Raw genomic sequence first — 14,902 nt, forward strand, 5'->3', positions numbered from 1 at the left:
CCTTAAAAAAAAAAAAAAAAAAAAAAAAAAAAACCCAAACCCAAATGTTCCAATGGAAAATTACTTCATCTGGAGAGGAGTCACCTTTTCAGTGATAGTTCCTCCTTGATAGTTTTGGGGGTTTTTTTTGTAATTGTTAAGACCATAACCCCATGTTCAGTAGGTTTTTTCAGTTTTTTTTGTTTTACACTGGTAAAATAACCATTTTTTTTAAATTCAAGATTTATTTATTAGTAGTAGGTGTTCTTTGAACACAGCCTGTCTTTAAATGCAGGGAAAAGGATTCTGCTTCAAAATGGGCTTGCTTGCTTCTTTCCTTCTTTTCTCTTTATTTGCAGACATAAAATCCAATAATTTTCTATTGCAGTTGCTGGGCTTGGGGAGAAAAAGGAGAGGAAAAGTACAAAGCTATTGGGAAGCGTCAAACGCGGAGAATGATGAAGTACGTTTCATAGCAGCCAATTCCAACCCCAAAATCCCCGTTGTGCAGGAAGGCTTCCCAGCTCGCGCAGGAAACGCAGCCATTGCACAGCACCGCGTTAATGATTTATACCCCGGCACCACTGCTTTTGTTCACTCGCACAGCCAGGTTGTGTTCATCAAGGAATTTCAGGGGAAAAGGGTCCCGGCGTGCTGAGTTGTTTTGCTCATGCGGTGGATGCTGCCTTCATAAATCAAAGGAATTTAGTGCTTTACAACCTTTCAGAGCTGCTGAGGGTGGTTTGGTGGTTTTGTTTTTTCTTTTTTCTTTTTTTTAATCCAATTCACCTAGGAATATGTTCATTTTGTTTCTGTAAGGAATGAATGAACTACTGGATGAGATCTATCTCAGCTGTTTTAGGGTTGATTGGTTTGCTTCACAGTGGCATTATACTTCCATTTGTTCTCCATTTGGTATTTATGCTTTATGGCGTTGTCTGTGGAAAGAGGCTAGTGTGGTTTTATTAACATAAAGAGATGCAGATCACATTGTCTGCCTTGTTTCTTAGAAATAACTAAATAAAATGTAAAGGCAAAATAGGTTTGCAGTGAACAAAGCAATTTAGTGTTCTTTAAAAAAAACCCCACTTATTAAAGCGTCTATCATTTTAAAATCAAGATAATTTTTCTGTTAGCAAAAATACACTTGCATGTTCTTTTGCTGTGAATATGACTGTTATTTTGAAATTTGTTTTTTGTTTGTTTTATTTTAATCAGCAAACTTTGTTTCCTAATAGCGACTAATATTGTTATTACTAAAGAAAATATACATCTACATTTTATTATAGAAATGAAGATAAAGAAGGATGGTTTTAAAAGAAGCTCTCAAATTCTGATGTGAAATAGGGTATTAAACAATGTTACGGGACACTCTTCTAGCAAATAAACGCTTGGTTTGGTGCTTAGGGAATCTAATCTTTACTTTCTGTCACTGTTTCACAACAGGGCAGGGGGTAGAAGATAATTACAGGGAGCGTGTTTTGCCGTTAAAGGGGATCTGGCTTTCCGGAGGACTCTTGGGACTTTGTGTTGCACAGCAGGCAGCGTGGGTTTAGTCTGTTTGGCTCACTCAGAGCCATTGGTTCACGCAGCTTTTGCACACAGAAGGTGCGACTGCCCTGTCCCGGCTTTGTTACACCGGAACACCGGGTTCCACCCCGGCTTTGTGGGGGCCAGCAACGTGGCAATTGCTGCTGCGGAAGTTACAGCTACTCAGTACTTAGAGGAATTTTTTGTCTGGAGTTTGTTGTGTAGTCTGAAAGCAGATAAATACCTTATTTTCCAGTTTCATTCCTGATTTAAATATCACAGATGAATATAAGACAGGTGCCCAGTAAATGAGGTTTGTGTTCATAGAGTACCGGTTTGGTATGTGTTTGTCCTCGATTGTTTGGGCGCGTGAGTGTTTCATTGTATTTAATTATGTCTGTGAGGCACAAGACAACAGTCAACATCTGCTCTATTGTTTCCTTGGTTTACAGATAGCTTTGATGGGTTATTAAACAATCTATTTTTCAAACAGAAAACAGGGAAGCAAGCTGCACCCATGTTATGTAATTTTGTAAAGGTACATTATGTAATTACTTGTCTAGTATTTGCACAATAATCTTTTATTTGGGTTGAATAAATGCGACTCCATTAAAAAATATGTGACAATCTCACGCAGTTTTTACTTAATAGTGAATTTCTAATTTGTAAGACATGGGTAACATTGATTTTGCCACTAGTAAATTGATTCCACCATATATCCTCTATTGAAATAAGGCTCTTAAGTAGCAACTGCTAACACAAAAATTAGAATTGTGTGTTAACTTTCGTATATTGATACAGCTACTGATCACCTCTTACTGATTACAGAAGTAGTATTAAATAGCTTGAATGTTTTTTGAATAAAAGTTTGTGCTGTTGCCTGAGCATCAGCTGAGGAGGGCAGTCAACCCTCCAGGAGAAATGGTCAACCCCTGCCAAGAGAAATGGTACTGTAGGAGCAGGGAGAGAGTGCTGTCAAAGCGGACGCTTCAGCAGAAGGATTTCCTGCTGGAAGAGCGCGTGTTTCATTACCTGTTTTGGTTTGGTGTACCTATCCACTGTTTCCAGTTTCTTTGTTTGGGTTTTTTTCCAGTAGTGTTTGGTAGGGTGTGTCTCTTAGGAACTGCTTGTTATGAACAAGCCTAAGTGTTTGTATACAGCCAAACCAACCTTGCAGGTGTCTTCAGATGGAGCATTCATGGGGGTTTATAGGTGTTCATTGCAGAGGTGGATTTTAATGGGAGAGAAGACCAGGATCAGAATTTCTTCTGGGCTAGATCAACATGGTTTACTGAATTACACTAAGCATTTTATCCTTGACTTTGCCGTAACATTAAGAAGTTGTTCAGTTTATGTGCATTTTTTTCTCATCATGGTATTTTCATATATTTTGCTTGAGAATAGGTTGAAGTGCTTATTTGTACTAAAATTACACAAGTGCTCACTTCCAGCAGAAAATGAACTTAGAAAGTGCGTAATGGAAAGTCTGAGGGAGAGTTGCTTTCACAGATCTTCCTCCTCTGAAGGAAGCTGTCTTAAAAGTGCCTGATCTGACAATGGTGGATGCTGGTTGTTTCCATTGCTCGACAAGGAACTACTAGGGCTCTGGAGCACACAACTGCAGTGTTCTGTTTGTGTGATGTTAAAGAGCTAATGAGGGCTGAAGAGCAGAGGATAAGAATCTGGGAAATCTGGCTCTTTTCTAGTACCACAAATGGCCAAATAGATCTGTAGACAACAAGAAAAGTTGTTAACTTCCGTTGGTTTTGCAGTAGCACTAGATTGCGTAAGCAGGGAAGGAAGCAGCCTGTGGAGGGGACCTATTGTTAAGAAAAAATTAGAGGGAATTATAAAAACCTTTGAAAATAATTTCTCTGAGAATTCACTGGTCCCAGCTGATTCATTAATTATGAAGTCTCAGATCTGTAGAAGCAGCTACATAGCACTTTCCTGTCATTGCAATACCAGAGTGGAGTTGCGATAATACCATTTATAATCTGGATGTGCAAAAGTTATGTCTGTGGGAACAACAGGATAGGAACTTCCAGTGCAGATTGTGTTTGTTGAGCAGCGCATCAAAACTTGTAGGGGAATATTTCATTTCTTATTTTCATTTCTTCATGGTGTTCAGTAACATGCATTTTAGTATTTTTTTTACCAAACAATATAATGGGTTGCATTTCTTGTGGTTAGGGACAAATCACTACTGGAAAATCTTGAGAAACAGTAAGACACTCTCAAAGAGTTTGGGTTAAATTTTTGGTGTCTGATATTTCTGAGGTGCACTGCAGGAGAATGGGGCACATCTCAGGTCTTAGAAGGACACTACTTACCCTTGGTCTTATTTCTTGCAGCAGTAAAATCTTCCTCATATCCAACTAATAACCTTAGTATCAGCTGAAAAACTGTTTTAAATAAAATTAGAAATAATCCTCTTCTGTTTTCCTTCTTTTCTGCACAAATTTACACCAGACCTTTGCTGGTGTGCTCTGAGGGCACCACGAAGGTTGATTAAAACCTAAATGAAGGTGAAATTAAAAAGGCCATCCTTTCTTTATTCCTGTCTAAGATGAAATAGAATTAACCGAAAGTAAAAGAAGTTGTTAAGTGGATGACAGGAAAGGCTCTTACCATCTGGCATTGATACAGCAGTGTTATGGTGTCCTGTTCTCTGGTGCTTATTCCATCCTCTTCCGTTACTCTGATCGGTAACACGATGCCCTTAGGTTGACATCGTCCTGGGGAAATGGCTGTGAGAGAGAGCATTAGAAATCAAGTATTCATGTGAATTCAGTATCCACTGTGCTGGTGAAGAAAATCACCGGTTTGGTAGAACAGTTATTTAGGACTGGAATGTATAAAGAATAAGTAGAATATTGTCTGAGAGGTCTTGGGGGAAGGGCAGGAAAGAAGATGCATGATGTGATTTTTTTTCAAGGTGAGATCTATGTGCTGTACTACCAGGAAATTGTGTTGAAGCTTAATCCAGGGAACTTTATTCTTTTTTTCTGCGTACTAGCTGTTTTTCTTATGTACTAGCTGATACATGAAGGTGCCTGCAGAGAGTACCGGAGCAATTCCACTGGCATTGACCTGGCCAGTCCCAGACCCTGAGACTGTGGGCAGAAGAGATCTGACCCATCTGAGGACGAGGCAGGAACCCCTGTGCTATGTGACTGCTGGCTGGAGAGGCCACACACAGCAGCTGCCTGTGAGCCATCAGGCTGAGTTAGGAGTGCTGGCTGAATTTGCTGGCTCTGAAGTGAACTGTGTCTCCAAACAGTTGCATTCAGAGATACCTACGAGACTGAGCTGACTTCAGCAGTGAAGTTGAAAAAGCTTTCTTAACTTTGAGGCATTGAGATTTGGAGGCAAACTTTGTATCAACCTTGCCTTCTCAGGCTTTCAGCCCAATCCTGCCTGCCTCAAGGTGCTCCTAGCTGGTAGTTCTTGGTGAAACTTCAGTACTTAAAAACTGCTGCTGATGTCTTGAATAGAGAGGAATTACAGCTCACTTACATCTAATGCCTTCAGGTCCTGGTATTTTATCTCTGGAGAATGTGAAACTTGTCAGTTGTGGACAGAAATTCCCTCTGATCCCTTAAAGACCTGTAGGGTTTTTATTATTTAGGGGTTTGAATAGGTTATTTCTCTAAGGCACCCTGCTCACTTAGGTTATCTACCCTGTGCTGCTTTCTGCAATCAGACCAGCGCACTTGGCATAGTGGGGTGCTTGAGTGATGTATTTGTACAGGCAGGAGGCGTGATTTAATACCATCTCATGATTCACCACGCGGTCCTATTAATATGAACTTTTCTCAGGGGAATGAGTAGCTGTTACTTGTCAACAAATCCCAAGTGTGTTAAGGGGCTGAAGTTGTATGGAAAGATGCTCACAGTGATACTCTGCTGTTCCCAAGGGAAGCAAATGAAAACTCTACTTTGATGAATAATGAATGTGCTAATTGGGGTCAAGAAGAAGTCGTAGCTTCCTGTGATTACAGGAGGCAGAGTAGCCTGACTACAGCAATAAAGAGAAGTCCATTTGGCAGTAAAAATGTGCCTGGCTTTCACCTCTGCACAATCAAAGTCTGAGAGATGACGGTGACAGGCAAGCAGCTTGTCTCTTCTAGAACACACTGTTATATTCCTGAGGTCCTTTTTTTATGCACGTTGGTGACAACAAGACAACGGCCATGAACTGATACTGAGTGGGACTGGTTGTGTGCTCAAGTATTGGAAAAAATCCTGTGTGGAATGGACAATGATCTTAGCTTGGCATTGCTTGGGTGTATCAACAGCATTCATCAGAGTGGTTACTGATAAGCAGTCAGTCTGTTCCTGATTTGCAAGGAAAAATACGTTTTGTTGCTGCTGGTCTGTATTTGCAAGTGAATGTACCCCAAGGGGAAGATTACAGCCTGCTCCTACCTGTTGGCAGAATACATACAGAAATACAAACTTCTTGGGCATATTTCTTACAGCCAGCACATGAAAGAGAAGAATAAATGAATGAGATTAAGGAAGATATGTGAAAGTATGATAGAAATACATACTTAGTGAAATACATATATAGAGAGACATTTTTTAAAATAAATATATGGGATACTGCTTATCATTCATGCCCTGAAAGATGTGTCTCGTTTTCAGTAGTATGTAACTGCATGATGTCAGACAAGCGTGTGATCTGGAAAGTGTCTGCTCTACATTTCATATAAAATTTTCAGTACTGTTTAACTTCATAGATTGGAGGCTTATCTCAGCTTCTAAAGAAATGGCAGATAAACTCAAGAGCATAGTAGTGAAAGATATCTGAAGTAGCCTGGAGGTGTTCTCAAACTTGCCAACAGTGAAAACCCAACTGATTTTGTAGGCTCTCCAGCTGATGGGCTGGAGTCATAGAGGCCACTATGGAACTGTGTAAGATAAGGAAGGAAAAGCAGTGCTCATGAAGACATGAGAGACGTAGTGAAGACCTGTGCAACAAATCTTTGGTGTTGTGAATAAATATTAACGTACGCGTGTCAAAATCAGCTCTTGGTACTTCAAGCAATAGTATTTTACTCTAATTCTGCAGCTGACTTTGAGTGATCCAGGACAATAGGAGACAGAAGCTCCTTTCACAAATAGAATTGTACAGGCCCATGGAGCTGTTCCTTGGGGGATCTGCCCTACAAATGGTTGTACAAATTGCATATTTAAAAGAAAATGGCTAGAAAACTGAACTTCAGTGGAACTTGAAGCATTTGTTGGTTTCCGATTGAAAGAATCGGCTAGGTTCATCTTGAACTGCAGCTAGTTTTTAATTTGCTTCTATGAGTTAACGTAACTTTCAAATAGAAACATCATAAGAAAAAGGTGTTAATACCAAATGTGCTGTATCCCACAAGCTTTCCAGGTGTGAACAGTTTCCAGGTGAAAAAGGTGTAAACAGTTTCTATAGCCTTGCCCTATACACTAGTGTAAACCAAGATGCTAAAACTCGACAAGCTCTGACAGCATCTGCCATACTCGTATCAGTATGAGATCGGTAGGTAACTTGGATTCGTGTATGTGATGTTTTCTGCTTCAAAAGTCAGTAACATATCCACGTTGTATTTTGGTTCTCCTGTTAAGTATATTATGAGTTGACTGGAGAATTGATGCGTGGCATGAACAGTTCCTGCATGTTCTTCAGACTTTGCCTGGAAGGGTAGAATAGAGTCAGCAGCTGAGGACAAGGGTCAAGTCTGGATGGTGCTTCTTGTGCCCTTGAAGAGCCTTTGGTACCAAATATTTTTTTGCAGAAAGATGGGAATAGTCTTTGGGAGACAAGTGTAATAGTTACAAAGGTGGCAGCAGTCATGTTGGGGAGGGTGGGAGAAGACATGCAGGATAGGTTTTTCTGTCTACCGATATTTCATTTAATGCCTGGGTCTGCTTACCTCAGGCAGTGCTAGTCAGTGGCAGCGCACCTTCGTTTGCAGAGCACGTGTTATTAGTGAGGTGGTAATACTTTTTTAGGGAGAACAGTCCAGAGGTGCTGTGGATGATAGAGGCTACCGTGAGACTTGGAAAACACTTTATATTCTCAGTTCCGGGTTTTCCTTTACCAGAAAACCACTGAGAAATCTTAAAGAGAAAATGGAGAGCATTTGAGTATAGGAAAGGTGGCCAGAAAATGGGAGGCATGAAAAAGAGATGAAAGGAATCAAATATGACATAGCATAAGCTATGAAGAGGGTGCCAAAGTGGTACCTGAATCATTTATGATGTGTGAGATGGGAAAGTTAGGTCAGTGTTGGAAAGAAGTAGAAATTATTTGCAATTCTTTGGTGTTGAATAGCATTTGGAAGAACCATTGTTGGTGGTATTTTGAACTAGATACAGGCATTAAGGAGAATTAATTATTTGGCAGAAAGATGGTCTAAATAGATTACTTCTGTCAGGATCTTATTAGAGTGTACATCATTGATTGTCTGACGACTGCATTGCAGGGATCTGCCTTCTCCAGGTAACGTGCCTTCAGGGGAATGGCTAAAGTCTTTTTTACCTTGAACTGCAGCAAAACTAGGCATCTGCTTTTGCCTGGGGAAATATTCTGGTCATTGTCTAATAGCGTTTAGCTGTTATACGCAGGAGGGATCAAAACCTTGGCTCTTCTGCATCATTTTAATTTGTCTTGTTCTGCCTGGATGTGTAGCCCAGTTTTCAGGCATACTTCTGGCTTTATTTCATTCTGTATGTAACCATACTGTACAGCAGTCTCCATTTCCCTCCCATTTCAAACAACTTTTTGGCAAGTCCGCAGTGAAATCACTGTTAGAGAATTCCAACCAGGAGCTTCAGTTCTGTGCTCAAACATACGACTTTGGCATTAGACTGCTGGGCCTGAAATGTATTTTGTGACCTTCTCCTGCTACCTTAGCTTGCTGTAACCTCTACTGTTCACCTTTAAAAGCAGCTTTTCATAAATAATACCTGCCGTTATCAAAATTCTGCAGAAATGAAACAAAAAAGGTTATGTATTTTATTTATGGAGATAGGTTTTTTTAATATAAAACTAGTGTTTATCTATTTTCTTGTCATTTTCTCCCGCCTTTCACTTTTAAAGTAAGTCTTCAGTTTCAGAAAATCCTTGGAAATTTTTAATGAAAAAACCCCAGGGTTTGGTAACAGAAAGCGGAAAGAAACATGCCCTCCATTAACACACTGAAAATAGGTTAGCGTGCCACTTTTTTCTACCAGCATTATAATTTTCTAGCATGTAATGGAAGTGAAAGCTATATAGTTGTTGAAAATAGATGATCTCCCCTCTTCCACCCTCACACACAGGTAATTTTTTGTAGGGAGTAGGAGTCCTGCAGTAGGTAGGCAGGAAGCGCTGTCACCATTAGTGGCTTTGGACGGGTGGCTGGTGTGTGTGGTGCTGACCATGCTGGCCTTGTCCTAGCAAGAACGTTGAGGCTCATGCTTAACCTCAGTCATGCTAGAGGTCCTGCTAAAGTGAAACAGAATTATTAACACATTTAATACTTTTCTGGCTCGTTTTCTGAGTCCTTCAGCACTCTTTATGGTCAAATTTCATGTATTCGATATATTCTTGTAGAACAGGAGTGACTGTTAACGCTAACTGATGGGAACTGTTAGCTTTTTGCGTAAGGCAAATTTCCTTTTTTTGTATGGCTGGGAGGGAGAAGAAATATGTTGGTATAAATTGGTGAAGCTGATGTAGTTGCATTGGCGTAAGTTCAGAATTTGGCACGGGGCGGAGACGCAAGTAAAGCTGTATTGTACTTCTGTGGTTTTGATTCACAGAGGTTTGTGCGAACTTAGGTAGCTGGTGCACACATGGGACATCATCAAAGAGCCCAGCCAGAAAGTCAGAGCTTGGATTTGGAGTGCCATACAGCCATACATTTAGAAGCATGTTGTTATAGTGAGGCAAGCAAAGCATCCTTTCATTGAAACAGGTAACTACAGTTTATTTTTAAAGTTTATTTTTATATGTTACAGTCTGCAATGTAGTAAATATAAATGCTTTTGAGACGTTTGATATTTTCTTTATTCTCGAATGTTTATACTGCTTGCAAAGGACTGGAAAGGTCCTGCTGTAAGTTGCTGAGTTCAGACTACCACTGCTATTGGCATCATAGTTTTTTGTATGCGCTATCTTTTTTTGTTACTGTGGATTTGGAAGGCTGTTCTAGACCCTCATTTAGTCAACACCAAAATACTTCTAAAAAATAACCTCAAAAAATATTTTCAGCCTAAATTTATTCATAACTAGTTTTCCCTTGATTTTAATGTGTTAGGATTGTCCTTAGCTTAAATAGTCTCTTCCTCCTACTGTTTTCTTCCCTGTTCACAGATTGTTTGCTAGGATAAACAAATCAAACTTCCTTAGGTTCCTGTTACAAAACAGTTGCTCCATTCCACTGAAAGACACAAAAAGGACTTTCTCTGCAGCTGTCATAGTTGGATTTGACCCTTTCTTTTTAATGTGGATGAAAAAGGTGTATTACTGGAAGCACCTCTAAGAAATGAAGAAATTGAGAAATAAAATTTAGAAATACTGATAATTTGCCTTTTCCTATTTGTATCGTGCTAGCAGCTCAAATTCCTCAAACAGGTGCAGTGAGGTCCTGCTTTTTTTTCCTCCTGAGTTTAGAACTGAAGTTTTTGTAATTAGCAGAAGCATGACCTTACATTTTGTATTGCTGAATTTCATCTCGTTTCTATTAAAGCAGTCTGTAAGGTTGAGCAGTTCTTTCTATATAATAATCTTACCCTTCTCAGTCTCGACAGTACCTTCCAACTTTGTCATCAGGAAATTCCATCAGCATGTTGCCTTGTGCCAAAATAATTATTGAAAATGTTAAGCAAAAACTGTCCCAAAACAGATCCCAGAAAAGCCTCTGTGTTCACATCATCTTGCTCTTCGAGTTTTCTAATATCTTATCAAATGCATACATGCTGAAACAAAAAGACAAGAAAAGATTTAACAACCCTTACTTCCATCAGTTGTCCCACTGGAGTCATTTGAGTAAAGCTTGCAGGACCCATTTTATAATCACCACTCCTAAGTGAAAGAAAACTTTGTTCTCTCCAAATGCAGCTCACTCTGTTAGACCAAATAGGGAATAGTGTAAACGAACATTGTTAAAATGTTCAGTTAAATTAAATACTTTTAAATGAGTTGTACTGGCAACTCACTTGCTCATATATACCTTCTATTTATATATTTTTGTATGAAAGTTAACTAGTTTGGTATTGGAGTTTATGAAGACCTTTTGGCAAACCCAAAAGGTTTGTCAACTTACTGTGTGCTTACTCGTGAAACTGCAGGGTTCTGTTCCTTAGTAGGAAAAGAGCAAGAAATATGGTTAATAGCTAAGAATAGTGAGATAACCAGTGTGAATAGCTGGTTATTATCTGCTACAAAAAAAATTAAACCGGTTCTGTAACAGGAGATGGAACTAGGTAAACATGGCTTCATCAGGAGCCAATGGCTCTTCTCATTGGCAGTCGATCAAAAGAGCATCGCGGAGAGTCACAATTCAATGTCTAAAGTTAGAAGTGGTGTAAGGCTGATAGTAACGAGGGCCAACGTGCAGCTGCTAAGGTAGATTTCTAGATCCTGCAACACGGCAGACTTGATACGTGAGAGTCAATTACTGAAAACCTTTCACGATGGTCAAAATGTGACATTAAATAATTGAGTATCACAGCAAATCTTGTCTGCAATTAGTTATCTGGAAAAGTAATTATGCAATAAAATCAAATAGCTGAAATTAGTAGTGAAGCACGCTGGTTATTGGAAGACTGTAGGAGAGGATTATTTATTTTTTTTTTTAACTTGTAGCATGAAGTTTTAAGCACCTAACATTCTTTACTGAATTAAAGAAATCTTGCTCAATTGTCATTCTTGTCGTTAGTCATATATGCAATAAAAGATATATTGCACATGAAACAGATGTCAATGGCTAGCTTTGTTTTGTCTAAAAATGATTAACCGTGGAAGAGAATGTCCTGCAAGTAGTACATTAAAAAGCAAATCTGTTTTGTTTAGGGGGGGAAAACAGCCGAAATTTTGCTCTTTGGTCTCTTTGCCTGAGTGTGTAAGTTTAATTGGAGAACAGATACTAAAGGTCAAATGTGTTCTTTTAAAAAGGCCATGATAAATGTAACAACATAGAAGTTGTGAAAGGTTACAAAAGCCATTAAAATATAATTTACACTAATAAAAGTAGTTAGCTTGCATTAGTAAGCTCAACTATTAAAATAAGCGAGAAAATATAATGAATCAAAACAGAACACGTGTTTAATGTAACAGACAAGTTTAAACTCACTTGAATATTGTTTAACAGCTTATAAATACAGGGAAACATTGATTTATGCAATCATGATAAACCTGAATATTTTTTAAATGGCTTCTAATACTAACTGTTGTCATGTGTATGTCAGAGCTGATAGGAAAGTTAATTCTAACCGGTAGATCTGTACAGAATTTGATCTGTGTGTGTATAGTACTTAAAAATCTGAACTGATAAATAGTAGTTGGTTAGTCATGTTACTTAAGCTGGTCCCAAAATAGCACCTTCCTTTTTTGGTAGAGTTAGGTTTGCAGCTGTTGTCTCTATCTGTTGTCTCTGAAGAAAATTTTAACATTAAGAGTTGCTGACGTCAATTTTTTTCTTTTTTTTACAGCTGATGTGGGCTTTGCCCCTGACAGAAGTTATTTGGTTCTAGCTCTGAGTTTGGAAGAAGTTGGTATATAGATTTTCCCCTAACTTTCAATTGATGTGTTTAGCTTTAGTGGGAGTAATACTATCACTTAAACCATGTTGTCGTCTCAAGGAGTTTTGCTACATCCATATGGAGTGCCAATGATTCTGCCGGCTGCACCATACTTCGCTGGACTTGTTCAGGTAATGCAAGGCCGCTTCCAACAAGCAACTTAACTCTAGTGCACTTAGAGTAATAATTGGAATTTTTATGGTTGAGAAAGCAAACACTTTTAATACAGGCAAAAGCTCTCATGTAGTCAGTGAGAAGACAGTCGGAAATCAAAAAGATGGATCACCCTAATCTGAGTATTGACATCTCTCATGGCTGAATAAATGGTGTAGTTGAGCTATATTTGCTTGTATTGATTTGTCTGCTGTTTAACATTCATGCCTTTGCTTTGCGAGGTTGACCACAGGGCAGAGGATTTGCTATCCATTCTAGGTTTCTGGGGGAGTCAGCATTCCCACGGCAGGTCATAAGACAAAGTAACTTCCCATGATGTGTTTAGGTTAAGTGTTTTAGCACAGCAAATATGAATAGTGTTAAATATGCATTAATTCATGTGTTATGCGTCACGCCGAACGAAAAAAGGGTTTGTGTTTTTGTGTATATGGAAACATACCACCTTCACAGAATATTTATGCACATTGTATTAATTCTTTTGGATTACCTGGAAGTGTAAGATCTTGCTTCAGGGCAAGAGTTCTATATTTTAAAAGTCAACTGGCAATTACTAGATCTAGTTGTTGCTGTGTTGTATGTTTCTTATTTTATTTTACCGAAAACTGATACTACCATATTTTCTGCTGTTAGGTTTGTGAATGGGTCATGTAGACACTAGTTAAGCAGAAAGTACTCTGTCATTTACAGTATTAGAAGACATTAAGAAAGAATTCAAGTGACATTTCCAAGCAACACGAAAAAAAACAAGTGTACCCTGTAAATGGCAGTAGTTAGATATTGTACATGAATGAGATCAAGAGACACACGTGTGTTATGTCATTTCTGTGTCACACTAGCGTTCCATCAAATTCGCTGTGGAAAAGAGGCAGATTTTCATTCTGCTCCTTTACTACAACAGCTGGCTGGCAAAGAGGGGCAATTGCAGCACGAAACAGCTTCCGCTCCCCCGCCCCGCCCCCAGTTCCATTCAGTAATTCAGACTGTGAGTTGTGTTCCTCGCTTTAGACTTAATATCAGACACCTATGTCTAAAACAGAAATACAGCATTGCACAGTGGCCGTTATCAGGTAGTGGAAAGCAGTGTCTTCCGAGACACTCAAGCTGATGGTATTTTTTATGCAGCGAGATAAGGCAGCACGCTTGAACACATCAAGCAGGTCTTCATATCCATTAGAATTTGGGGGTGAAGGTTGGACACTAGAGCTCCGTCAGACCCCGTGCCATCCTGTCCAATAAATAATTACAAGCAAATCGTGCCTTTCACTCTATGCTGATTGATGTTGAAATTGCTTTTGAAAGTTCTCATAAGTTCCTGTTATAGATTAAGTGCCGGTGTAGGAAAAATAACTGCACCCAACTGAAATGGGTGAATGTAATCAGGTTTAATGGACTCGAGAGCTTGTTGGGAATTAAATAACTATTGATTTGTTGGAAAGTTGCTGTCATTACAAAATGCCACTCTGGATGCATTATCCAAGCAGATAGATTAGAAGAAAGGGCTCTTTGAAAATTTGGGATGCCTTATTTCAGTCTTTTTTCTTTTCTTTCTTTCTTTCCTTAGAAAGATACATTCAGGCCTCTGCCGCTCCATTAGCGTAGGTCTAAAACAGTCAAGCAATAAGAATTGTTCTACAAAAAATAGGTATGCTTACAGGTACAGTGGAAAAGTGTTCTTCCTCTGGATACTTCTCGTATCCCACCTTCTCTCTCTCTTCCTATGTCATTCCTGAAAACTGCATTGTGGAAACAAAACACCATTTGAGTTACTGTCTTAGTAGGTCAACTAGAACGTTGAATGGTTCAACCACTTCCACCCCCCAGGTTTCTACCTGTGTTTGCAGTATCTGCAGTCAAGACATGATTCTAGAATGCTGATTGTTTGTCTCTTAGGGTAAACATAAGTGTCCGTTGCATTATTTATTTTGAATACTTGAGAGGCATATTCGTATGAGCCTCTTCTAAGCATTCATTACATAATGTGCAGAACTTTAAAGGAAATTTCCTTCAAAAATCTGCCTTGATGAACTGATTATACAAATGTTTTTACTGGGTTGCAGGCTGAGAGCCACAACCCTGAATTATTTTTGAATATGAGGCTGGCTTAACATTTTAGAGGCTTATAAGTTTGCAGTTTATTTATTTGCATGGATTTCAGTGGAAAGTAGATGTATTTCTGATTAGGGCTCCCCGTGATTTCCACTTGGATTTCCACCAAGTCTGCATATGAAAAGAGTGTAGAGTATTGCATAGAGATTCGAAGGACTGTTTTGGGTTTTTTTCGTGTTTTGTGTTGCCTGGTTGAGCAAGAGAGCGCTCAGATCTCTGTGGAGGACTTACAGTCTTCAGAGGTTCTGCACTTCCAAGCACTGTATATTATTTTCCTTTATGCTGTGCATGTGCAGCCTTTTCCAGCCTCTCCTCCTTAATTAATCAGCACACT

The 14,902-nt window shown here is 39.1% G+C and overlaps 1 long non-coding RNA gene across 1 annotated transcript in view; it reads left to right on the top strand.

Annotated features, from left to right (window-relative positions):
• Nucleotides 1–12,424, top strand: part of LOC104496275 — a 20,907-nt gene extending 8,483 nt beyond the window's left edge. The window contains exons 2-3 of the long non-coding RNA XR_727816.1: nucleotides 9,307–9,461; nucleotides 12,199–12,424. This is a non-coding gene — a long non-coding RNA (uncharacterized LOC104496275). The remainder of the gene's footprint in view (nucleotides 1–9,306; nucleotides 9,462–12,198) is intronic.
• Nucleotides 12,425–14,902: the final 2,478 nt, after the last annotated feature.

Source organism: Buceros rhinoceros, unplaced genomic scaffold, assembly GCF_000710305.1.
Source record: "Buceros rhinoceros silvestris isolate BGI_N320 unplaced genomic scaffold, ASM71030v1 scaffold14707, whole genome shotgun sequence".
Lineage (NCBI taxonomy): Eukaryota > Metazoa > Chordata > Aves > Bucerotiformes > Bucerotidae > Buceros > Buceros rhinoceros.